This window comes from Pan paniscus, chromosome 8 (genome assembly GCF_029289425.2).
Source record: "Pan paniscus chromosome 8, NHGRI_mPanPan1-v2.0_pri, whole genome shotgun sequence".
NCBI classification, from domain to species: Eukaryota; Metazoa; Chordata; class Mammalia; order Primates; family Hominidae; genus Pan; species Pan paniscus.
Window position 1 is genome coordinate 139853027 of NC_073257.2, and position 26270 is coordinate 139879296.

A 26270-nucleotide genomic window follows, 5' to 3' on the forward strand; every position below is an offset into this window, starting at 1 on the left:
AAGGGGCGGGCGGGGAACAGCTAGGCACCAGGAGGGATACAACCAGGGCAGCCCAGAGGGCTCAGAAAAGATGTCAAGGAGAGAGTAGGACTTGACCTACTGGATCACCTGGCGTCTAGTGGGTTTGGGTGAGACTGAGGCTTTGTGGGGCAGGGAGCAGCATGAGGGAAGCAGGGGGACTGTGCTGTGTTAGAGCCCCGTGAGACACGGTTGTGTGAGTGAGCGGCCTCTAGAAGGTGGATCACCGTGGTGTCTGCCCGACTTGATGCTCTTCCTGTGAGCTTCCAAACCTGTTAAGCAATCCAGAGGGCTGTTTACCAACACACGCTACTCTTCTTATCCGTGCCAATCTCATCAGCAAACATGCTATTTCCCTTATTCGTGAATAATAATTATTATTATTTCATAATAAAATGATCTTTCTGAATAATTATTTAATGCCAGAACTCATCCATTCTGCCTTAGTGAATATTGCTTTGCCCTGGCCTCTGGCCACAGGTTACCGTGGACAGCCGAGTGTCAAGATCATCACCAACCAGGCCCTTCACACACATGCTTAGCCTCATCGCAGACCTAGGGTCACCTGGTGAAAGGCAGGTGTGTTTCCAATTGGCACGCTGAAAAAGAAAACCTGAAAACACTGATTTAACATATCTGAGTATTAGAGATCAATCGTTTTCTCTGGGGCTCACTGAACAGGAATTAGCTCAAGAAAAACATCTTTAGCGTGTTCAGTTACCATTAGCGTCAGGCACCCAGCAAGCTTGTCCTGAATACATTTCAGAGTCCGAGCCCAATTGGAGGAGCGAGGCAGGTAGAGAGGAGTAAAACAGGCCTTGTTTTCGAGGACTGCTGCTCTGGAGTCCCACTGCACTACCCAGTGTGGGGAGTCCTTGTGGCAAGCGACCCTATATCTCTGAGCGTCAGTTCCCCCTCTGCAAAGTGAGTCTAATAACAAACTCCTCATATGAGTATTGAGAGGATGCAGTGATCCCTGTTGGGTGCTTAGCGGGGAGTCTGGCATGAAGTTCCTGTCCTTACAGTGGCTGTTTCTTCTGCAAGGGTCTTCTCTTGGTGGCTGTTAACACCACCCATCCCTGTCCTCAAACACTAGATCCCCTGCCAAGAAGCTACTCATAGGGCAAAGATTTTTTTAAAAAACATGACAGTGACTGTCACTATCTGAGAAGTGTCCATGGCCAGCGCCAAGAGGTGAACAAATTCATAGCTCTCCCCTCTGGGGCTTGGAGGGCACCCCTACACCTCGGAAGGGAGCCTGGAATCAAATTATCATGTTTCCAAATTTGATGCTGATAATAATGGCATAGACAGACGAGGCAGTATGGAAACCAGCAGACACTCGTACTTGCAAAGAAGGATTTGTCTGGCTTTCTAATTTGCATGTTTCCTAATCCAAAGAGGGTGCCTCAACCGTGGAGTAATTAGAGAGTGTGTGCCTTGGTCGGGGGAGGAGAGAGATTGAGAGGCAGGCAGGGATGCACGTGGATCTGTGCTGAGCAGCTGCCCATGAATAATTTCTAAAAGTTGCCAAATATTTAGAAGTCCTGCTCGTCTGTCATAGACTGGCAAAAAGGATGGTTGAGAAAAATGGGTCTTTTTCTTCCCCCAGGCTTAGCAACATTGTTTTAAAGATTTCTTCTCCTTTTCAAGGTGGTTTAAGGCTGTGGGGTAGGCAGGACAAGATTCTACTAAACTCCTTCGTGTCAGGGGAGGCTCCCTCCCCCGAGTTCAGTACCTCCTTCTGTCCTGTCTTTCATGCATTAGAAAATATAGACATTAACAGCTTTACTGTTGCCTGGAAGGTAAACAAGGAAGCTGTGAGTATGACATCAGTGCGAATCTGAAGCCTAGATGATTCAGAAACGTTTTGCTTTCTTCCATCATTTGAATTACCCACTGGAAGCAGAATGAAGTTGTCCGATAGAATGCAGAGACAGCCGCAGGGGCCGTGGCTGCGGTTCTGTCCATTCCCCACTACGCTTAATTAAAGTGATGAGGTCTCTGTTATTTTTTTATTTGGAGTAATGATCCTGCTCTTTGACCAGTCCATCTAAAGTAATGGTCATAGTCATGGTGCTTGAGTGTTACTGTGATTGAAGGTGAATGACAGTTCTTGCTACCCCAGTGCTCTAATTGATCAGGACAACTCAGTGTCTTTTGGGAAAAACTGGAGTCCAAGAGAAGGCAGCCAGGATTGAGGAACTTGGCTCCGGGGGCTGGTCATTCACAGTAAGACTGCTTCAAGGCCAGTATCTCTGGCATTTAACTGCATGAAGTGGAGTTTTATTCTGTATCCTTTCTTTATAAAATTTTAATACATCATGAAAAGTTCACATTTTAGATATACACATAGAAACATGTATGTAAACGTGTTAAAATAAAATGTAAATGCACTTCCAAAAAATTCTTCAAGGTTGCTACTCGTTTAAAAGACTAGCTTGGAGATACGCATGCTACACAAGCCACTCAGCAACCTACATTCTTCCCACTCGAATGCTTGTGGCGCTTTAGGCCAAGGTTGTGTGTAAAAGGCATTTTCCTTTTGTCTGAGTTTGGAAAGATTGGCCAGTTCTGTTCATCTCAGAAGTAATTTGAATGTTTCCCTTAAATGGAATGGTTCCAAGGGACTGATTCTAAATGCTGTAGTTTTATTTTCTTCTTTGCAAGGTTAGGATGCACAATAACGTCGCTCGGTCTTTCCATATCTTGTGAGTAATCAGGACCCAACCCAGCAGCCTGGCCACTTCCTGTGGGCGCCCTCACTGGCCTGACCTTGCCTGCCCCTGCCCCCCTTCCTAAGGGTGGATTTCCCCTGTTCCGATGTTGTCACCCTGCCTTTTTCCCAGGGCCTTGTCGGGCTTCCTCCCTGCTTCTGTTCCCTGGAAGCAGAGTGGCTGCAGCTGTGAGCTCCAGGGACTCACCAGCCAAAGCTCCAGCCAAAGCTCCAACTCTGTGGCCAGGCTGGTCCAGGCCTCTGTGGGCCAGGCTACTTCCAAAGACCCACTTCTCCCACAGTAAATATATGGCCATCCCGGGGCTTTCCTTTCTGGAGGAGAGAACATAATGGAGCATTCTCTAGGACTGGAAAATATTTTAAGGAATAATCCAGTATCATTATTGCCATCTGCAGAATGCCTTTCCTACACCATTCCTACACTAAAGGAATTACAGCTTCACTGGGAGGAAGGAGATATAGACAAAAGAAGCAAAACAAAACAAAAACATAAAAAACAAGCAGACAAGACTGGGTATAGTGGCTCACGCCTGTAATGCCAGCACTTTGGGAGGCCAAGGTGGCTGGGTCGCTTGAGCCCAGGAGTTCGAGACCAGTCTGGGCAACATCAGGAGACCCTGTCTCTACAAAAAATACAAAATTAGTGGGACATGGTGGCACACACCTGTAGTCCCAGCTACTCGGGGGGTGGCTGAGGCAGAAAGACGGCTTGAGCCCAGGACATCAAGGCTACAGTGAGATATGATTGTGCCACTAACTTCAGCCTGGACTATAGAGTGGGACCCTCTCTCAGTTTAAGAAAAAAAATAAAATAAAACAAGCAGACAAACATACATTGCAATGTAGGATGGCTTCCTCCGGGAGGCCTAGCCAGGAGTGGGCTCAGCAGCCCCGGGCCGGCATTGCCGCTGCCCTGTCTCCTCACTCTGTGATGCTGGTCCAGAGCCTCACCAAGCGTCAGTGTCCTTATCTTTAAAGTGGGTCTCACCGGCCGGGCTTGGTAACTCATGCCTGTAATCCCAGCCCTTTGGGAGGCCGAGGAGGGTGGATCACTTGAGGTCAGGAGTTGAAGACCAGCCTGGCCAACATGCTGAAACTCCATCTTTACTAAATATACAAAAATTAGCCAGGTGTGGTGGTGTGTGCCTGTAATCCTAGCTACTCAGGAGGCTGAGGCAGGAGAATCACTTGAACCCAGGAGGCGGGGGCTGCAGTGAGCCAAGATTCCGCTACTGCACTCCAGCCTGGGCTACAGAGTGAGACTCCATCTCAAAAAATAAATAAACAAATAAAAATTTAAAAATAATAAAGTGGGTCTTGCCTTACCTACTAGGATAGGTGTTAGATGTGGGAGAGATGCCATAAGCAGTGCCCAAGGCACTCCACAGCCCGAGAAATCTAAGCTCATCTCTCCTTCCCCTTGCTGGAGGACAACAACATTCAAGAGAACAACAGGAAGCTTTCCCATGAGTGGAAGGATGTTGTGTCAGCTTCTCACTGACCCCACTTCACGGATCTGTCTGCTCAAACCAACCTCCCCAACCCCCAGCTTTTAAATGTGCCTCTTTCACAGTTTCAAACTTGTTGCTCAATACTACAGTAGCCATCAGCATCACAGTGTTGGCCTAATGGAAGTCTTCACTTGGTAAAGGTTTACTTTAGAGAACATTATGATTGGTTTTTGCTCTAATTCTTTAAGAAACTGATAGTTGTGGTTTCCTACTATCATGTGTGAGCCACAAACCAATAAAATACATGATCTATTTGTAGTACAAAAATTAGCGGAATGTGGTAGTGCACACCTGTAGTCCCAGCTACTTGGGAGGCTGAGGCAAGAGGACTGCTTGAGCCCAGGAGGTTGAGGCTGCAGTGAGCCATGATTGCACCGCTGCACAATAAGGCAAGAGTTCAGTGTATTCTTGCCTTATTTTTTAAAAATCAGCTGCAAGTTTAATTTCAAGTTATGATTTGTGTTTGATTGGGGTTGTCAATCGTGCAACCATTGGCAAAGTGCCAACAGGTTCTACCAAAATTGGTCTTTTCCCATGTGGTTTTAGTCTGGTCTGACTCAAGCCTGCTGCCACTGTCTGCAGCCCTGCTCCAGAAACTTCTGCATGGCATTGGGTTTTATTTTACATTAAAAGAAATCAGCATTGCATTGGAAGATTGATCATTTTTATCAATCCTCTTGAGATACAGGAGGTATAACTTCCATTCCTGGCTTCTTCCCTTGCTTGGCCCCAGTCAAACATCACGAGTCACTCTTTTTAGCATCTTTTCTGGTTCATTTTGGGGAGTGGAAAGGATGGACTCTTGTAATAAGTTATTCCTACAAAAAAGCAGTTCCCCTATCTGCAGTGATCCTCAAGTAATCATTTCTTGCCCAAAAATCAATGCCCTCTCAGTCCCCTGCCATCGTGCTCTATGTTATACTGGGTTCCACTGCACCCTGGAAACCCTCTGTGCTTTAATATGTTACTCAACAGATTTTCCCCGGTTGTTTTATGTAGCTGCCCCAGTAGGTGCTTTGGCATTATATAGACTATCTTTTAAATTTTATTTATAATTGTTGTTTCCATATACAAATCCTTTTTTTTTTTTTTTGTATTAGTAACTTTGCACCTTGTGACCTTAACTCATATATTGCCTCTAGTGGCTATTTTTGAATCCTTTGGGATTTCCTACATAGACTATTAGTCATCTGAGAATAAAGTTTTATTTTTTTCTTTTCAATGCTTATGTCTTTTAATTCTTTTTCCTAACTTATTGCATTGGCTATGATTGCCAGGATAATGTTAAATAGGAGTGGGACAAATCCTTGCTTTGTTCCCAGTGCTGGGGAGAGGTATTAAGTCTTTCACCATTAAGAATAATTTGAGCTGTAGATTTGCCCAAATAGACTTAAAATTCCTTAGTAACCAGAAGTATTTTTTCTGCTTCTTGGGCTTCAAACACACCTCATGGGTCAGCTTTTAAATGTATAACAATATACATTTAAACAATTTTTTAAAAAATATAACAATTTATAACAACTTTTAATTGTGTGCTGTAGAGTCTTTATTTGATTTGATTTAAAATATCTAGTTTTGTCAGGACTAAGATAGCAAGTAGTCTATTTTAGTGGAAAACATCATGTACTGCATTCACTATTTAAAAATAGTAACAATCAAAACATGCTTCCACCCTTCACCAGTGCAGACATGCAGTGATGACTGAGCAAGGTCTCATTCACAGGTAGATAGCAGCCTAATCAATAATCCCAGTGTAAGGCTGCCATGCTGACCACTCAGAACAAAACAAGTGAGCTAAATTCATCCACTGAAGAATGGGTCAACAAAATGTGGTATATCTGTGCAATGGAATATTATTCAGCCATTAAAAGGAATGAAGTACTGGTACATGCTACAATAGGGATAAATCTCAAAAACATAATGCTATTATAAGTGAAAGAACCCAGTCACAGAAGGCCATGTATAGTGTGAGTCCATTTATATGAAATACTCAGAATAGGCCAATCCATAAAGACAGAAAGTAGATTGGTGTTGCCAGGGGCTGGGGACAGGATGGAGCTTGGGAGCTAGTGAGCTAACAGTGGATGTGGGGTTTCTTTTTGAATGATGAAAATGTTCTAATATTAGATTACATTGATGGTTTCAAGCTGGGTGAATATACTAAAAACCATTGAACTGCACACTTTAAACAAGTGAACTTTATCGTATGAAAATTATGTCTCAATAAAACTGTTTTTTAAAAAAAAAAAAAAATGAGAGCTAATTTAATGGGAGGCTGGGCATGGAGGCTCATGCCTGTAATCCCAGCACTTTGCGAGCCCGAGGCGAGCAGATCACTTGAGGCCAGGAGTTCGAGACCAGCCTGGCCAACATGGTGAAACCCCATCTCTACTAAAAATATAAAAATTAGCAGGGCATGGTGGCACATACCTGTAGTCCTGGCTACTCAGGAGGCTGAGGCAGGAGAATCGCTTGAACTCTGAGGCGAAGTTTGCAGTGACCTGAGATCACTCCATTGCACTCCAGCCTGGGCGACAGAGCAAGACTCACTCCGTCTCAAATAATAATAATCATAATAATTAATTAATTAATGGAATTGATCAGGCTAGATAATGATTAAGCTAGAAAGCTGGAGAAAGTGAGCTGCCCCAGACCAGGTTGTAAAAGGCTCTTTTGGGGGGAGGATGGGCTAAAGGAACTACTTGAAGGGGAGGGAACCCTATAGGCCACAGCAGAGGCAGCTGACTGATGGAGCATCTTGGGGGCTAGGTCAGTGGCCACACCCCACCATCAACTGACCATTAGAGGTTGTATTAAAGTGTGGGGTAGGACATGGTTAAAAGCTGATGATTGCAGCCAAAAGAAGTATCATCTAGATAAAGAGGTCTCCAGAAGACCCCGAACAATTAAGCAAAAATGGGATAGTCGACTAGTGCTGTACAGAAGGAAATGGCTAGAATTAGCAGCCAACTCCTGTTAACCAGAAAACTGACTTTTTTTTTCTTCTTTCTTTTTCAGACTATAGCCTTCACTTTCCCTCGGTGAGTACAAAACTTTTTAAAAATTATTTTTGATGTACAGATAACTAGTTTAAAATAATATGTGGGATTTAATTATTAGAAGAGCGTTGTTTTCTTGAGAAAGAAAGCCATATGGTCAGTGTGTTATATTTGAATTTTATGCCTTACCTTGCTTGAACAGGCTCATATCACACCTTTTTGTTACATCATTTGCGTGTGTGTGTGTGTGTGTGTGTGTGTGTGTGTGTGTGTGAAATTTGGCTCAGCTGCTTGGTCTCCTGAAATGTATTGTTGAGGACACAATTTCTACATGCTTTCCTTTCACTGATGTGTCGTTGCTTTTAAAAGGGCCTAGCCTTATCTCAATGGCACACATCCGACCAGTGTTCAGGAGCGCAGGGGCACATAATTGCATTGATGGTAACTGCTTCTTAAATTGATCTGCTCTAGAGAAAACTGCTGAAAAGGAGCTTCTCCAGATTGCATGCTCAGTAAAAGCAGTGTCAGGGGTGTCGCATAATTTTATGCCTTTTGGGTCCAGGCAATGGCAAAATTCCATGACCTTGATGTCCTTAGAAAAAGAAAACTTTAAACAACAGAGCCCTTTTGCAGTCTACTTAATCAATTTAATGCTGTTAAGTTTCCTAAACAAATCGAAGGAAGAAAATCTAAGAGCTTTCGCAGTGTCTGCAGCGTGCAGGTGAGTGGCACATGGACTTCTGGGTGTGCTTGCTTTTAGCGGGCACCATGATACCGGTCACCAGGAAGCTGTATTTCCTAAATGTATTGCCTTGTTTGAAAGGCACTGACTCCATTCTGAAATCATTTTCAGGTCAATGGATCAATTATTGTGCCCTGGCTGGCCCTCTTTTTTAGGCAGGGTGCCCTTTGTGGCACTGTTCCATCTGGGCATAAATGCTTATGGTCGCTCTTGGTGTGATCAAATGCATTTTGACTGTGTGGATTGTTTCTTTCTTTCTTGATAAGGAATGTTAAATAAAAGTAATGATTGATTAAGCTAGAGAAGAGGGATGCCTTCATTTGCCACCTACTAAGTTAATTTTGTTGTCCATGTTCTCCATTGCATCATTATAAGACGTTGTTGATTCTGAATGGGGAACTCTCCTTGGGTAAATGTCAGCGGTGGGATCAAAGAGAAGGATCGTTACTGGAAGCATATTATGGGATGGAGGATTAACTATATGAAATCTACAATCCCTTATAGCCTCAGAATCCTATACAAGGCGTGTTGGCTGGTCGATACTGGTTCGAACGCTTATTAAATGTGGCTTTCTTCAAAAGCAATGCAGCTGCGTGCTTTATCGAATGCAAATGTGCCTACCATGCTAGAATGAAATATTTGAGTGTCAGACCCCACAGATATAGCTCCTTTTGAAATACAGGGCTCAGATTATGATTTGTTACAAGTGTGTGACCTTTGCACCCCTTGTCTCTCCACTCAGTACTGGCCCCTCCGCACCCCACTTTGCCTTCTGCCGCTTCCAAAATTTCCTATTCCTCCCAGCAAGTTGACCTGCTCCCCATCAGTGAGTCAGCAGTTCCCGCAGCTGAGTGATCCTGTGACAGGTGCTTCCGGGGCTCCAACACCTCCCGGCATTGTCTCAAAACCGGCAAGAGATTCAGAAGTAGGTGCCCCACCCAAAGGTCACTGAACCTGTGTGCAGGAGCTGACTTCCTGTCCTCCCTGCATCCACCATGGGTAGTTGGCGGCCAGAGCCGCTTCAGGGGGCACCTCCCTTTTCCTGGCCCCACCCTTCCTTTGCCTCCATTTCTTTCTTTCTTTCTTTCTTTTTTTTTTTTTTTTGAGACAGAGTTTTCCTCTTGTTACCCAGGCTGAAGTGTGATGGCGTGATCTCGGCTCACTGCAACCTCTGCCTCCCAGGTTCAAGCGATTCTCCTGCCTCAGCCTCCCGAGTAGCTGGGATTACAGACAAGCACCACCATGTCTGGCTAATTTTGTATTTTTAGTAGAGACGGGGTTTCTGCATGTTGGTCAGGCTGGTCTCGAACTCCCGACCTCAGGTGATCTGCCCGCCTCAGCCTCCCACAGCGCTGGGATTACAAGCATGAGCCACTGCGCCTGGCCCTGCCTCCATTTCAGTGGGAAAGTAAAGCTCTGCTTCAGGAAGATCCTGAGTTCCTAGATTAAGGGTACTTCTGATTCCAGAAATCTTTCTCTTGACACGAGGAAACGGTTTTTGAAGCCTGGGTCTCCTATCTGTGCTGCCTTGTCTGCTGCCTTTGTTTGGGACCTGCCCACGGGGCCACTGATATGGTTTGGCTCTGTGTCCCCACCCAAATCTCATCTTGAATTGTACTCCCCTAATTCCCATGTGTTGTGGGAGGGACCTGGTGGGAGATAATTGAATCATGGGGGCAGTTTCCCCCATACTGTTCTCGTGGTAGTGAATAAGTCTCACGAGATCTGATGGTTTTTTAAGGGGTTTCCACTTAATTTCTTCCTCATTCTCTTCTCTTGTCTGTGCCATGTGAGACGTGCCTTTCACCTTCAGCCATGATTGTGAGGCCTCCCCAGCCATGTGGAACTGTGAGTCCAATAGGCCTCTTTCTTTTGTAAATTGCCCAGTCTTGGGTATGTCTTTATCAGCATCATGAAAATGGACTATCACAGCTGCCAAGGTAGAATACCAGACTGATCTATTAGCCTGTTGCATTTTCACTGCTAAGCATTTGAGACGTGTACAGAGCTTCAGGATATCTATTAATGGAAGGGAACTTATTGCTCACTTGTGGGATTCAGAGACGTGCTTTTGAGTCAGTTAGAACTAAAAAGATAGTCCACCTTGGGCAGGGCGGCTAAGCCCACTAAGGCTGGAGATGGTGCCACAGCCACCGCCCACACTGGGCAGCTGACTGCAGAGAAACCTAGTCACACGTGCTGGCTGAACACATCAGCCTGTGCAAGCCTTCTTTTCTCTCATCTATCCATCAATTCCTAGGATGTGATGTGACATTTAAGTGAGATGGCCCAAAGTAAGCATTTAATAAAGCTAGCTATGGGCTGGGCGTGGTGGCTCACGCCTGTAATCCCAGAACTTTGGGAGGCCAAGGCAGGTGGATCATTTGAGATCAGGAGTTCAAGACCAGCCTGGCCAACATGGTGAAACCCCGTCTCTACTAAAAATACAAAAATTAGCCGGGTGGTAGTGGCACACACCTGTAATCCCAGCTACTTGGGAGGCTGAGGCAGGAGAATCGCTTGAGTCTGGGAGGTGGAGGTTGCAGTGAACCAAGATTGTGCCACTGCACTCAAGCCTCCATGACAGAGTGAGACCCTGTCTCAAAAAATAAAAATAAAAATAAATAAAAGCTAGCTGTGGTTATCACTGCTACTCTTATTATGATCATCATCACAGAATCATGGCAACTGTTTCCAACTTTTAAGGAAGGCATTTAACTGGATTGTAACATATATGCTGGTACTATAGTGGTATCAAAAGGAGTTCCCTTTACTAGCAGTATTCCAATTTTTCACTTAAAAAAACTATATTAATATTTGACATCTAGGCCAGGTGCGATGGCTCACACCTGTAATCCCAGCACTTTGGGAGGCTGAGGTGGGAGGATCACCTGGGGCCAGGAGTTCAAGACCAGCCTGGCCAACATGGTGAAAGCTTGTATCTACTAAAAATAAAAAAATTAGCTGAGTGTGGTGGCGGGTGCCTGTAATCCCAGCTACTTGAGAGGCTGAGGCATGAGAATTGCTTAAACCTTGGAGGCGGAGGTTGCAGCGAGCCAAGATCACACCACTGCACTCCAGCCTGGGTGAAAGAGCAAGACTCTGTCTCAAAAAATAAAAAAAAAATTGACATCCAAAAAAATGAGTCAAGTCTTTTTTCCTGTTAAGCTGGATTAGGAAGGGTCTCTTGAGTGGAGTCACCCATTCCCATGTTTTCCTTTCCTTTTTGTTTGTCTTTAACAATAGATTTGTGAAAATAACACTGTAGTTCGTATCAGTGATCCAATATGACCAAAGTTCCTTCAACTGGAGAATGCTTGCAACTCTGTGGGTCTCTCGCATAGTATTTAATGCAATGGAATTTCAGAATTAAGAATTTATAAAAGACGTATCGTTAAGGTTTAAATATTTTCTCCAGACTCTTTGAGGTCTTATATTGTTATACCTAAGGGTATCCACTAGTAAGTAGAATTAAATGATTCTGTAACTTGACTATTTCACTTTGGTTCATGGAAATACCCAAGGAATAAAAGAAAACAAAATTAACGTGTGAATATTCAGCAACTGTGAGTTTCAATTTTAAAATGTACTTAGGCTTCCCTTCACTCGCTTGTTCTTCTTTAGTAATCTCTGTTTCCTCCTCTGTCACTTTTAAGAAGTGTGATTTTTTCTCTTCTGACTCATTTGTGTTTCTTGATGTAGATTTGAACGGCTACCATGACAGGAAAAAAAAAATCTGTTCGTTTTAAAATAAAGTTCAGGGTTCTGACAGGCAGGGGGACCACCCCAAGCTTGTTTCTGGCTACATCCGCTGGGGTGACGTTTCCAGCAGGGGAGGAGCTATATGCCCCGGGCCGGCCTTCAGAATCCCAGAAACAAGTGAGAAGCCAGGTGGGCAGAGCACATACAAAATTAAAACTTTCTAAGACATGTGATTCCTATTTCCCTTCTTCTTCTTATACTTGGGTTTTTTATGAGCACCAATGGATTCCACGGGTTTCTATCCAAGCCACAGTGACAAATTATTCTCCTGGTGACTGAATTAGAAGTTGACAGTAAGTTGGAAGAATGCCTTTGGATCTGACATGACAAACAGATTAATCCTTCATTTATTTCCATTTCCAGTCCTCCCTCCCCCCGGAAAGTTTCCGCATTCTTTCAAGAAGTGCCTCCTAAAAGAGCCTAGTAGGTAATCCTTTGTCACAGAGCAAAGGCATGGGCGTTAATCAGTCACAGTTTCCCCTAAGAGGAAATAGGAACACAGATTTCCTATATAAACTCATGTCTCGTCACCGTGTTCACAGCAGACCCAGTTCAGAGTTGGAATTCTTCTAGAAATCCTTTCTCAGCTGTCAGGGAAACATGGATTCTCCAAGGCCAGGATGGTTTCCCAGCGTCTTCCCAGGAAGACAAGAGGTAACGGGGAGCTCAGAGGGGCCTTTCTTGTCTCTTTGGTTTTATGTCGTGGTTGCTTCTAATATAATTTCTAAAGTACCTAAAAATCAGGCTAAAGAATATTACCAGGAAGGCGTCGTTAAATGAAAATTTGGCAAGCCTCTTAGTTACCTTTATCCAGCTCTGTGCAGGAAATCTGGGATCTATGCTTCAGGAAACCATTTCCAGTCCACCACGCCTCAGTCGATAGTGCACTGGGGATGGCACGGAGGCATTGTCTGTTTGGGCCTGGTGGGTTGTCAGACAGCCAAGAATCCAAGGTGAGGTTCACCTTTTTAGAAAAACAGTCCCTAACAATTGCTGGGGACATAGGCCGGCTCGACGACATGGGAAAATCCCACCCATTGTAAATTAGACATTTTCTATCTTTGTAATCAAAACTGCCCTCTTCATTTTTCTTAACAACTAGATTTGTGAAGTGGCATTTTAATTAAGTGACACACAGAGCAAGTGTGAGGGACCTGGACTGCAGGCCAATGAGCAGGTCTTCAAGGAGCTTGTCTTCAGGTTCCTGAGGCCAGGGCCGGCACTCTGTGTGTAAGGGTTTCCTGCCTGTGCAGTTCATGTTGCGATATTGTCGGCTGCAGATGAGTGCCAACTGCCTAAGGGGTGGCATCATTCATATTGGGAGAAAGAAGACAAGAAATGTATAAATGCTTTTGGGTGTATGAGTTACAGAGAGATTTCTCAGACCCGGCGGTGCATCAGGATGAGATCTGGTGCCAAATGCAAGGGCCGTGAGTGGACCAGTCCTACCTGATATAGGAACTCACCCTCAACTGCAGCACCATCCCCTGGGGGTGGCCCCCTGTGGATTGAGCAACAGGAAAGGAGATCACATTCTGCTCAAAAATGACCATTTGCAGTGACTTTTTTTCTTTTTTTTTCTTTTTTTTTTTTTTTGAGACTGAATCTTGCTCTATCACTCAGGCTGGAGTTCATTGGCACAATCTTGGCTCTTTGCAAACTTTGCCTCCTGGGTTCAAGCGATTCTCCTGCCTCCACCTCCTGAGTAGCTGGGATTACAGGCACCTGTCACCACGCCCAGCTAATTTTTGTGTTTTTAGTAGAGATGGGTTTTGCCATATTGGCCAGGCTGGTCTCCAACTCCTGACCTCAGGTGATCCGCCCACCTTGGTCTCCCAAAGTGCTGGGATTACAGGCATGAGCCACCCTACCTGGCCTGCAGTGACTTTTTAAAGCTGCTCATACACATGAACATAAAGATGGAAACAACAGATGCGGGGAACTCCAAAAGGGAAGAGGGAGGGAGGAGAGCAAGGGTTGAAAGACTCTCTATTGGGTACTATGTTCACTATTGGGGTGATAGGTTCGATAGAAGCTCAAAGCCCAGCATTGTGCAATGTACCCATGTAACAAACCTGCACACATACTCTCGAATCTACAATAACATTTTTAAAAACTGCTTATTATGTTGCAGAGTTTGGTAAAAATTATTTAAAATGGTAAGAAAGGAAGGATCTCTGTGGAACTACTGAACAAAAACATGTCATGTAATAGATTTTCTGGGTAGCTTTTCTCCTTGTTTTGAATAGAAATGAGCATAAGCAAAAAAAACGAAAACTGGATTTGTGTTTATTTTGTGATGAGGGCTGTTTCAGTTCTAACAACTTTTAAAAAATATGTTGATAGTATTTAACTGATTTCAAACAACTCTACCAAGATTCATCTGCTGTCAGAAATGGTGCAGATTTCATGTTCAAGTGCTATAACATATACATATAGATAGCTTCTTAAAGCTATATATATTGTATTTTACATATACATATTATATATTTAAAGCTATCATGTTAACATGTTGCTGCTGAGAAATGAATTTTTTTAAATCTCATGTTTGTGAAATTATTATTTAGAAAAACAGGATTTGTTCTATTTCCTGTTTTTCCAGATAACTTACATGCCTTATGCTTAAACAAAAATTGCATTTCTGGTAAGACACATACATATGGAGCACTTATTTACAAAGCATGCTCAAATTCATGATCTCAAGTGGGCCCCCTAAACACGCAGAGGCAGCAGTCCAGGCGTGCTTTGTCACCTCTCCCTTAAAGAGGGGAAAACAGAGACCCAGGCAGGCTGGATAAGTGAGTTGTAGGACAGTGGAAAGGAAGTGCCAGTCCCCAGCGGTGCTCTCTCGGACTGAAACGCTGCTCCTCTCCAACTGAAAAAACAGTCAGCTCTCATTACCACCACCAAAGGTGAAGTTCAGACCTGCCAAAAGAAAAACTTTTCCGTTATGAAAAATATTATTTGACAGTTATGCAAGTGACAGAGAACATTAATAAATAAGAACATATCCTGTGGATTCTGCAAACGGTTTGCTGGTTGATAATTATATTTTGGAACAGTTTTATGATCACTTGAGTTGATCTTGGCCAGAGTTCCCAATTATTTCTGCATGTTATCTGCTGACCAAATCCAGCTTTCTAATCTCTTTTCACACACTTGGCACGTTTCCTTCCAGCACAGCCAGTAATTTGTTCATTCGCTCACTGAGGGTTTATCGGGTTTATCAGGTATCTCTTGCAAGCTTATAATTGTGCAAGATATTGAAAAATGAAGTGGTTGATTCTAGTTCTAATTTCAGGAAATATTGCTTAGAGAGCCAATGTTTGAGTCCTTTCTCTACTAAGTATAAATGTGTGTTTTGCCCAGGAGCCTAGAAAAATGATTGATTAGAAAGATTTTAGTTCTGGAAAGTTGAATGGCCCCTGTAATCCCAGCACTTTAGGAGGCTGAGGTGGTTGGATCACTTGAGGTCAGGAGTTTGAGAGCAGCCTGGCCAGTATGGTGAAACCTCATCTCCACTAAAAATACAAAAATTAGCCAGGCATGGTGGCACATGCCTGTAATCTCAGCTACTCAGGAGGCAGAGGCAGGAGAATCGCTTGAACCCAGGAGGCGGAGGTTGCAGTGAGCCGAGACTGCACCGTTGCACTCCAGCCTGGGTGACAGAGCACGACTCCACCTCAAAAAAAAAAAAAAAAAGAAAGAAAGAAAAGAAAAGAAAGCGGAGTGACTTAGACTTGTCACTTCATCACTCTGAGTCACACCTTCTTGGTCTAAAACATAAAGGGCTGGGTGAGAATTGTTTAAAGACATCTTCAAGACCTAGAGTTCTATGCTCTAGGGTGGTGCTGGTCTGGATTTGGAGTTAGCAACAGAAATCCCCAGAAAGTAACTACTGCAGGTGTCGGCCATGACTGGGACCAGCCGCACTCATCCCCTTGTCTTGCAGGATGTGTCTGCATGTTTTGGGGTGAATGTTTTGTCATCTTCCTATGAGAAAGCAGCACTGGCCTGGGGGCTTCCTCCTCCTGCCTCGCTCATTTGTTTTTGCTCTCTCACTGCTCTCCAAAAGAAGCAAGAACATTTTTTTAAAAAGCATTTTATTAATGGAAAATTTTTATTTGAAATATGGTCATTTCCTTTTTATAATGTTGCTTCTATTCAGGAAGGAAAAGCTGAGAATCCGTGGGCTTTGATTTTAAAACTCAAACAGAAATGTTAGTTAATAAAACAAAGGTATTTTTCCCACTGTTCTGAGGGCCGTTCTGGCAAATGGTTCCGGGGGCCACGTGATGGTTTATGTTGCTAGAAGAAGTGATTCACTGGGAAGGTGAACCACTTCATCTCGTCAGAAACCATGGAAACCCTCGATATCACTCTGTTCCCCTCTTAGGGGAGTTCTCAACAGAAGACACACTGGAAAGTGGATGTCACCAGGATAAAGTTAGAAATCCCAAAAGTAGACTATTTGAGCAAGATCGAATTCAAAGGCATCACTATTTTCAAAACCTGTTTTTGGCTTCCTTCCAATCTGAAGCCAACACCGACATTCTGTTATGCTGTTTCCTGTTGTGGGCGGACTGACTTAATTTTTAATGAGTGATTCACTACCCACGGCTGTATGTTTTCCGCCTGCTGAGCTGAGAATTAAGTCATTTTCCTTTAAAAAATTCTTTCTGATACCAGCTGAGTAATGTGGTTCTCAGTGTTTGAGACAAGGAGACATGTTAATATCACTTAAGAGAGGGCGTTTAACCTGACCTAGGCTCTTAAGACACGGCAAGCATGACGCCATCATGAATGGAATGCTCTCTAGAAAAGGAGCCTGTCTCATTCAGCTTTCAAAAACATTTCTTTCTATAAAAATATTTTCCAAAGTTGTGCAATTTTTTGAAACATTTTCTGAGGGTAATACAAATCCAATCCATTTGGGAAGTCGCGTGGGAGGTTTCCTAATGGGAAGCCTGGTAATATCGGGTGTTTCCCTACAGTGTTCGCAGGGTCTCACCCCTGTCCACTCTGATGACTCCGACTGGCCTCTGTCCGTCCAGCAGGGATCTTGCAATCCTTTCTGATCCATAATCTTTATTAGAATAGCACCGGAGGTACTTGTGGCCACCAGAGCTATTTAGCTCCTGTCTTGGGCCCCACCCCTTACCAAACTGTTCCCTCTCCTGGGCCCCTCAACACCACTCCTTCAGGATGACTCTGAAGCACAGGCCACCCTATCTTTACAGTGAGTCCCTCCTGCCCATCCTGAGCACTGACCAGTGAGCCCACCGGGTGAGCAGCTGAAGCTCATCCCTGTGCCCAGCACCTCGGGGCCCCCAGGATCAGATTTTACCCAGTAGAACCCAAGAACCTAGAGGATGGGAAACACAGCTAGCAAGGAGGTGGCAGGAGGGGTGCAAATCAGAGGGGTGAGAAAGGGAGGCTGGAGGGGCAGGTGGAGCACTCTGGAGTTAGTCATGGGGAAAACAACATGACCAGAAAAGGAGCAGAGGTGGGGCCTGTGAGGCTCAGGTGCCGAATGTCTGTGCTAAGCAACCACGTGGGGGTCAGCAGGTCACCCCTCTTCTAAGGACATCCGTCTCCCTAGCTGCCCAGTAGAGCCACCTCTGCAAGGCTCTAGGGTTCTCGCCATCCAGGTTGGGCCCTCAGAAGAAACTGAAAAGTTCTCGCACGAAATTCATAGCACACTGAAAATACAAGGGGTGGCAGCTGGGGGTCTATTTCTTTGGGAATGATTTGCTCTTAGCCCAGCATCTTGGGCCTCAGCTCAGGGCTTCCTGAAGCTGAGCTTCCCTGGAGAAGAGGCCCCCCATTCAGGGCAGCTGCTTGCCAACGCTCCTGGGCCTAGGGGCACTCAGGAAACACCCGAGTTACCCTCAGGGCCAGACCGCAGGCCTGGAGCCGCTCCTTTTGCTGATGCACCTGCATCAGAAAGCCAGACACCTGCTCTAGAAACCTAGGTACCAGGTCTAAAATCCAAACACAGCATCAGGAGCCCAAATACCTGGTTAGAATCCAAGTCCCCATTCAGAAAACTAAGTATCATGCAACAAATCCAAATACCTCTTCAGAAACTCAAATATGCGGTCAGAAAGCCAAGTGCGTGCCCAGGCATTTGTAATAACCGTGTAAGTGGGAGTCTTCATTTTTCTCAAGAACATGTAGCCCCTTTCTGAAATTCATCATAAAGCTAAAAAATAAATAAGAATTGTTTTATTTCAGTAAGGCTGTAGTGCATTTTTTTAATGTGTCTGCTGTGTATATCACAGTGTGCCTGGGATATCTGAAAAAGTTTGAAGTTGCCCCGGTCACAGAATCTAGGGTCCTGATTGAAAATGAGCAGAGGATTGGGGAAATAGACTCACTGAAATTGCGTATTCAGGTCTATGAAAGACAGAGAACTACATCAGGGGTGTCACAGCAACCCAGGGGCTCCTCTTCTAAGTTTCTTAAATCCCCAGGAAAGGGTTTTCTTCGAAGACGTGGTTAAAAGGAAATGAACTACTAATCTTGAGAAATGAAAAGTGAAGTTCGGAGAATGGCCTGACAGTTCACGCTATCAGAGAGTCCATGTTTTCTCTAACTCCCATTTTCTACTTTATCCATAATTTATATGATGTGTGACACGTAACTTGAAGCTAATGCGTGGTGGGGCCACCGCAGAGGGACAGAAAACAGTTGATGTGGAAGCCATGCCTGACTGTCGCAGACAGGGGTGGGGGACCAGGGTCTCGGCTCCTGGAGGGGGCGAGGGAGCCCATTGTCCTGGGATCCCCAGGGTTCACCCAGCATGCATTGGGTCTCAGGAACCTGCGTTGCTGATGGATATGTGAATGAGTGGATGAACAGGCGTGGAAGAAGGGGGAGTAGGGAGAAGACAGTTGTATCTTTGCATTCTTCACAGAGCCTGGGGCAGCACTTAGCACAAACAGGGCTGGCTACTTAAAACCCGGGGTCACTCGTTCAAAAGGCAGGAAAAAAAGCTTTTTCCTTTCTTCGTGTTCTCTCTCTGGACCTTTCATAGTGGTGTGTGTGTGTGTGTGTGTGTGTGTGTGACCTTCTATTTAATGTCACATTCCCCCAGGCACTAGGATACTCTCACTGCCTTCAACTGGGCAGGTGGAGGGCATCCATCCAGCCCCCATCCTCCCTGTTGAGGAGTTGGGGGAGTCTCAGTTGCTGGTTGGGGCAGGAAGTGGACAGTCAAGAACCCAGCGGGGTGGAGCAGAAGGTGGGCCAGGTGTGAGTTGAGGGGCCATATCCCGGCACATGTCCCATTGCCCCACCAGAGTTCCCTCACAAAACACAAGTTCAGAGATAAAATTCTTATGACAGATGAAGGTAGCAGTTACAGAGCATTAAACCCCAAGCATGAGGGGCTCTCTTCTGAGTGAGGGCCTGAGCACTGCTCTGCTCTCACGTTCCCGAAGCCCACCCTGAGTACGAGAAGTGAGGGTCAGAGCCCTGCAGCGTCCTGCCCATGGTGACTGGCGAAGGACTTTCTTTTCCAGGGGAGCACAGCCAGAGCTCTATTCTCTGATTCCATCATTAGTTTCTGGAAAGGCCTTCCCTGCCCACTCTATCTGATGTTACCTATCCAACTTCCAGCCCCAAGTTACTTTCTGTACCCTCGTTTTACTTTATATTGTCATTAAAGCACTTACCAGTATTTGGAACTGTGGTATTTACCCATTCTCTCACCCGCAAGAACGCAGGCCCCATAGGATAGGGATCCCATCCCTCTGTCCCCTTGCACAAGTGCTGGCATGAGAGAGGCACCCAGTGAATTTTAGGTGCATGAATGAATAGTCTTTACGTGACTTTGTATCCTTTTAGGAGCAAGCTGGATATAAATAAATACATGAAGTCAACTAACACCTCCAAGTGGCTCAGTCAATTTTCAGTGATTTTTCTCTGTCCAACACCAGACTGGCTTCAGTGATTTCTTTCACTGATGTGGCCACATTTGTTTTGTTTTATTTTGTGGCCATGCAGCCCGATGTCGCAGGGGCTGTTGGTCCTCCTGACTCCCTGCTGGAACGTAAGGAAGAGCCTCATTCCAGGTCTGCACTGGCCCCGAACTGGGCCAAGACTGCACATTTCAGTTCACTTTGGGTTTCTGATAGCAGTTCTCTCCCCAGCCCCCATCCCTAGGATTCCTAAGAGCTAAGGGATGTACCCACCAATCCAAGCCACCTACTAGCATTGAACTTCTGTGTCTTGAAAAGGGATTTTGTTTTGAACCAGTCACTGGGAGATGCGTTCTAAGGTGAGGGCTTCCGGGTCAATAAACCTGTAGGTGTCGCCCACCAAAAAAAGTAAATCTGACCTCAGCCCAGTCCCATGGTGGTGCCTATTCCATCAGGGCAGAGGGTCAGCAGCTGGCAAGAGAGGCTCAACCCCCACCACTCCTGAGAGCCAGGAGGCCCCGGCATTCAAACTCAGGCTTCACAGATCCACACATCTTTGTTCTCAGAGAGGAGAACCCAAAGTGTGTCTCCCAGTGAGTTCTGAGGATGAGGGAATTATGAAAGGCACCGTGTCCACTTGTGAGATAAACCGACCCACCTGGTTCCTCATAGTGGGAGGTGGCTCAAGTGTCAAGTGGCCCATGCTACCCGGTCTTCTTGGTTTTCTTCCATCCGCGTCCCTGGAGATGGTTATGTGCTTTGCTTCTTACTAAACATATCCAGAAGCCAAGGCAAGCTAGGAGGAGGAGTGGGATCTGGATCTGCAGATCCAGAATAGCACCGCAAAATTACCCAGCTGGGGCTTAGCTGACTGTCCAGACCCTGACGGTGGGGTTTAGAATTGGATAGCATCCAAGGCTTTCTGTGATTTCATCAGCACCATCATGCAATAGGTTGTTTAAACACCGATATGAAAACCTGTTTTCCAACGATGCTGCAACATTTGATTAATTCTTCTGGATGAGATATCAAGGTGGCTAAAGCAAGCATTGCTTGCAGTTATGATGAATTTGCTGAGTGTCAGAGGAAAATTGTCAGGCCACAAACTAATCATTCTTAGGTGCCTCATTTAGCATTCTGTCCATGTTTATACCAACTCTACACGAGCACACACACACACACACACACACACACACACGCAAAGTATTGGAGACCACCTTGAACTAAATGGATTTGACCTCTATTTGTAAAGTGTGCATTAGCGTGAAATGGAGGGGGGCTTTCTTTGAGGGTTCAGCAAGCCATCTAGCCTACATGCTTCTGTCTTAGATGCCAGCCTTCGTCTTAAAGAGCCTGGTTTCTAAGGGAAAATTCGTGTCATGGACATCTTGTTGCCAGGAATCAGTGTGATTCACTTTTCATTTCAGGATGATGTTGAGTCCCCTGTGTTATTCCCAGTGTGGACGTGGAGTAGTGACTGATGTCTAATTATTTGGAAGGGAGAGAGCTTCTCTAAGAAGGACTTGCAATGTCAGAAGCTTCTGTTGCTTGGCAACACGTAACTTTACCTATGTTTCACCAAAGGCGGTTTAAAGGGCTAAAGATGCCCATTCAGGCAATAGTAGATTACAAGGAAGATCTCGAAAGCTGGCCCGTCAAAATCGCTTTCCACCATAGAAATAAACACCTAAGAGAGGGTTTGGGACGTGAGTGGTTGCATGTTGCACACCAGCAAACAGGGTGGGAAAGAAGGCAGTGGTGCCATTTTTCCAGAATCATACTGTGTACATGCCCTGTTAAAGTTGATTCAGATTGCTCATTCCTTACAATAAAACCTCCAACCTGAGACTCCCCTTCAGAATGTATGCCCCTGCAGCTTCCCCAGTTTTTATGACTGTGGCACCTCACTGGAACCCATGCCAGCCCCTTCCCATCCAGCTAGTATGCCTCCCGGCATTCGGCTTCAGCCTCCAGCCTTGTTTCATGTCAGCAGCTGAGCTCATGAAAACTCTTCTTTCCAATGAAGGAGGAGGCTGAGAGGTGCACCAATGGCTGGATCCAGGCACACGCGGGCTCCGAGTTCACAGAAGCAGGGCCATCATGTCCCGGCTGTTGGGAGTTCCTGTGAATGTTGCAACTCTCATTTCTTTTTGAAGTGGGTGTGTAAGAAGCATGTCTGTTCATTGTGGCAGCCTGAGTTTTGGAGGCCCCACAACATTCTTTCCTACGTGGAAAGAGTTTTCTTTTTAATTCAGAAACAACAAACCTTCTCAGCCTCAAACCAGGCCAATCTTACAGTGTCATGGCAAAACAAAGAAAGAAAGAAAAAGAAGAAATTAAAACATGCAAAGCAAAAAACAAATAGAAAAAAAAGAACACAGTGCAACAGTCAAAATCAGGTTAACTTAATGAATTTGGGCCGAACTTAGATTTAACATTTCCTTGAAGTTTGGCTCCCATAAATCACCTGTCTTTTTCAAACAGCAGCCTCTGAAATACAATCCAGATTATTTCTCCCCTTTTGATCAATGCTCTTCCCGGGAATCAAACCCAGCTCTTAAGAGCATTTGTAATGAAAGCTAAAGACAGCTGACCACTAACTGGCCCTGAACACCCAGGTAAACTCTGAGTTTGCCCACAAGGAAAAGTTATGGCGTCCACATGCTCCAAAGGGGACTCCATGTTCAAGGTAATCTCCCAAGTCCCTCTGCTGCTGCTGGCTGTGAGGCATCAACATCCTCCCCGAACCTGGACTCAGGGGCTGCAGCCTCAGAGGACCAGCGTCGTGGAGTTCAAGTTCAGTTCAGCACTTGACTAGTACATCCTTCAGGAAGCCAGGGCACTGAAGACTGAAAAGCAGAATCCTAACATTCATGTATATTTTAAAGCCAGAGTTCACAAATCGGAGACCTTAGGAATTAATATAAGTACATGCACATGTATTTGTGGCTATGTGTACTAGTTACAAATAAGAGACAAGAAAGGAGATATACAAATAGGAGAGCAAAGCATATTCAAAAATGAATATGGCAAAAGTTCAAATGAATGTGAACTAACAACAAAAAAATATAGTTTCTCATTTCTAGGCATATTACTTCTGCTTTTTCAAAACCATTTCTCAAGTTATTGATAATAATATGAATTCTGTCCTTAAATTGCTTAGTGAGGGAGAGTAAATTAATGTATTTTAAGATGATCTTTCTGTTTTGAAGTCCCGCTGCTTCCGTCACATTTACACCGGCAGACACGGACACTTCCATCTGTCCCCATTCGTCATCACTGTGAGATGAAGCTAAGAGTTCGATTCACTAAGTTTTATATAGCCAGTACCATGTGAAACACAGGATTTGATTTAAGTGTGTGGTGTGACTGCAATGGGAAGCAGTCGAACACACAGCAGCAATACTGCACCATCACCATGACAACCAGTGGAAATAATGGCCCCCTTTGGGAATAAGAGATCTCAAATCCTGTTGCAGTCAGTAGCGCTGGCTGTCTGCAGTAGAGATGGTTTTCAATGATTGTTTCAGCAATTCCTTATCAACAGAAAATGAACGAGAAGGGGAGTTTTCAGAAAATAAATGGATTTGCAGACAACTTAACGTCATCATCGAAGTCACCAAAGAAAGCAAAGCAGCGACTGGGGAAGCTGAGGCTGAAGTAGCAAGGGCATGCCACCCAGGCTGCTATTCCAGTCGCTGTGAAAACCTGGTCACTGTCTTTGCCACGCAGAACACATCTCTGGGAATGCTGTCGATCTGTGCCTCCATCTTTTAAAGGCTTTCCATTTCTGTCTGGATTTTTTCTTAGGCAGAAATAATAGTGAATTGAATGAAATGGAGTATATAAGTGTCTAGCACAGTCCTTGGCACATAGAAAGTGCTCTGTAAACAGTACTTCGCATCAAATTCTTGGGATGAATGAAAGTGAGTGCCTGGCGCTGCACATAGGAAGTGTAATTGTCTTTTAAAGGAAAAGATGTGGCAGCAAACCATCCTCCCGACATGACGTGCTGCGTTGGTGCGTTTACGTCCCTGTTCCTTCTGAAAGACTCAAAATTGTGTTGGAGCTACTGGTGCACCTTTGTAAGACCTGCACTAACCACCGCGCCACTGGGAAGGGCACTTCTTTATGAAGTCGCCATATTCCCAGGGAGACTGGTCAACCCATAGAATGTGAAAAAAAAGAAGCTATGTGAAAAAATATTCCCCTTTGTCACAGAGAAGGAGAACTTGGTGAGGCTGGGCAGCTGCAGGAGCCTCAGTTTCTCAGATAACAGAACAGAGTAGAACTTAAGGGTCCATTTCCCCTTTTGTTTTAGGAAGTGCTGTAGAAGGGGGCAAAGAGATCTTTGATATGAGAAGGTATTTCTTCAAAGCAGCATCGTGCCTGAAATAGCATTGTTCTTTACGCTGAGAGAGGGGGAAATGGGAATTTGGTGTTCAACGGGTTTAAAGTTTCAGTTACAAGAAATGGACAAGTCCGAGAGCTCTGCTGTGCCACATCATGCCTAAAGTCACCGAGACTGTGTTGTACACTTTTTTGTTAAAAGATAAATCTCATGTTAAATGTTGTTACTACAATTAAAAAGAAGCCCTAGGCTGTGTTTGCAGAAAGGCACTAACCATACATGTGCTCAAGAGCCCTTTTGTGTTTTCTTCACTTCATGTTGTAGTTCAATTTAGTTTTGCTTTGCAAGGATCCTCGGAAAGTGTATCATCAGCAATGACTTTTATTTTAAAACTAAATGTGAACCACGGGGGGAATCATGATCGACATTGCTCGTTGTCCTTTCTTCCTCCCTGTGGGCTGTGAATCCAACTCGTCCTGGGAGCAGGGTGCTCTCGCCTTCTGTTCCTCTCTGAGCTCAGTGCACAGAAGCATTCTGCTTACCCAGCTGGGACTGCTGACTGCACCATCGAGCACGCAGGTTGCACTGTTCTCAGCAGCTACACTGGGTTATATGCCGCCTTTCTTACTGACTGATTATGAACTTAAAACAAATTCACTCTGCTGCTGTGAATTATACATTTATTTTTAAGCATTTATTTCAACTCGAGATGAGCGGTCTCTCCTGTAAATTTCTCTCTGCTGGATCTTTGCTCTGGTTTCTGGTGACATAGTGTGAGTTCCGGCAGCCGCGAGCCTCAGAAGGAAAATTACAAAGGGAATACTCAGTAAATAATGTATTGCCTTTCGCGTCAGTAGCCTGCTTGGAAATGTTCAAATTATCAGCCCAGGAGACTCCAGTGCTGTGGACATGGGTCTGAACGAATTGATCACCTAGGGGCTACTGAGAACGCAGTGCTCTGTAAGTATCCATGGATGCACAGCGCAGACGCGGAAAGGGATCCCCAGAATGTTCCTTCTGTTGCTGGTTTAGATTGTGAGGAAAAAAAATGCATTTTCCATGAGTCTTTAATTTAGTATTAAATGTTGTTACTGGTTGATAATTTAGGAATGTCACAGCAGTTCTATTCCTTGTCAACTCTGCTTGAGCCTCTCTCCCGGTTTCTAAAATGTAACATCCATTAGTTGGTGGGGTAACAGTTTGGTTCAAATGATTTTCTGCCTGTTTTATGTCTTCATTAAATTGATACTTAACGTATAAGTAATCCCTCTTTCACCTAAAATAAAAGAGCTAAATTTTCTTTAAGCAAACAGAACACCCTTAGAATTTTGGACCCGCACCCTTCAACTAACATGAAAATGTTAGAGACATTTTGGGAAATATTTTATATGGAAGCTGACTAACCAATGATTTGAAATGTCACAACACAAAATTGGAGGGGAGATTTTCTCTAGCTGCGTTTCTTTTCTCTCTCTCTCTTTTTTTAGAAACATACTGCTTATAGTTTAAGACCATATCCTAGTGAATGAATAGCCCAAGTTCTCAGAGACTGTATATTTGATAAATGCTCAAATTGTTTTTAAATTGCTAATGCTCCCATGTGGGTAAGCTCAGATATATTATAGCTCACCTATGAATTGGTTTTGATAGTTATGATGAGAACAGACTTCCTGCTGAGAATAAATATTACATTTCATTCTATGTGGTACTTCATTTAAATCAGTTTATCCCCAAACCTTGGTTTCTTTCCTACAAAGTGAAGGAGGCCCTACAAGCTCTTGCACTGCACTCAGAGGAAGAGTCGTCCCTGGCACTGTAAGAATTCCACCAAGCCTCACTCACTTGAGCAACTGCCCAGAAGGGCTCAGCAGTGTTCAGACACCTCATGTCTCAGTAGGTGACCGTGCCCATGGACAGGAAGCTACCACTCCAGGGCTGTGCTCTCTCGATTCAGAGTCATGGATAGTAGGAGAGTCTTTATAAATCTGAACTCTGCATGTACCACCATGAGTGGCTACAGTTCACTCTCAACATTTTCTGTATTTTGTTCACACTAAGAGAGAATATTTGGCTATTTCATATTAGAGAAGCTAGGCTAAAACAACTAATCATGTTTTACCTGTAATGTGACAGGGCTTCCATTACCTTCTAATCAACTTATGTTCCATCCCAGTTACTCTGTGTGCAGAGAGATCTGAGTGTGTGTGTGTGCATGTGTGTGTGTG

The 26270-nt window shown here is 44.6% G+C and overlaps 1 protein-coding gene across 6 annotated transcripts in view; it reads left to right on the forward strand.

The window, feature by feature from the left end:
- The window catches only part of PTPRE (protein tyrosine phosphatase receptor type E), a 179385-nt gene that overhangs the window by 68336 nt on the left and 84779 nt on the right, over positions 1 to 26270 (forward strand). For 4 of the 6 annotated variants that reach the window (XM_034931704.3, XM_034931705.3, XM_055093478.2 and 1 more), the window contains one exon: positions 7285 to 7307. The gene's annotated coding sequence lies outside the window, so the exon portion shown is untranslated. Of the gene's footprint in view, positions 1 to 7284; positions 7308 to 12306; positions 12424 to 24462; positions 25006 to 26270 lie in introns of those variants that run through there. The other 2 variants (XM_055093476.2, XM_055093479.2) reach the window with 2 other exon arrangements.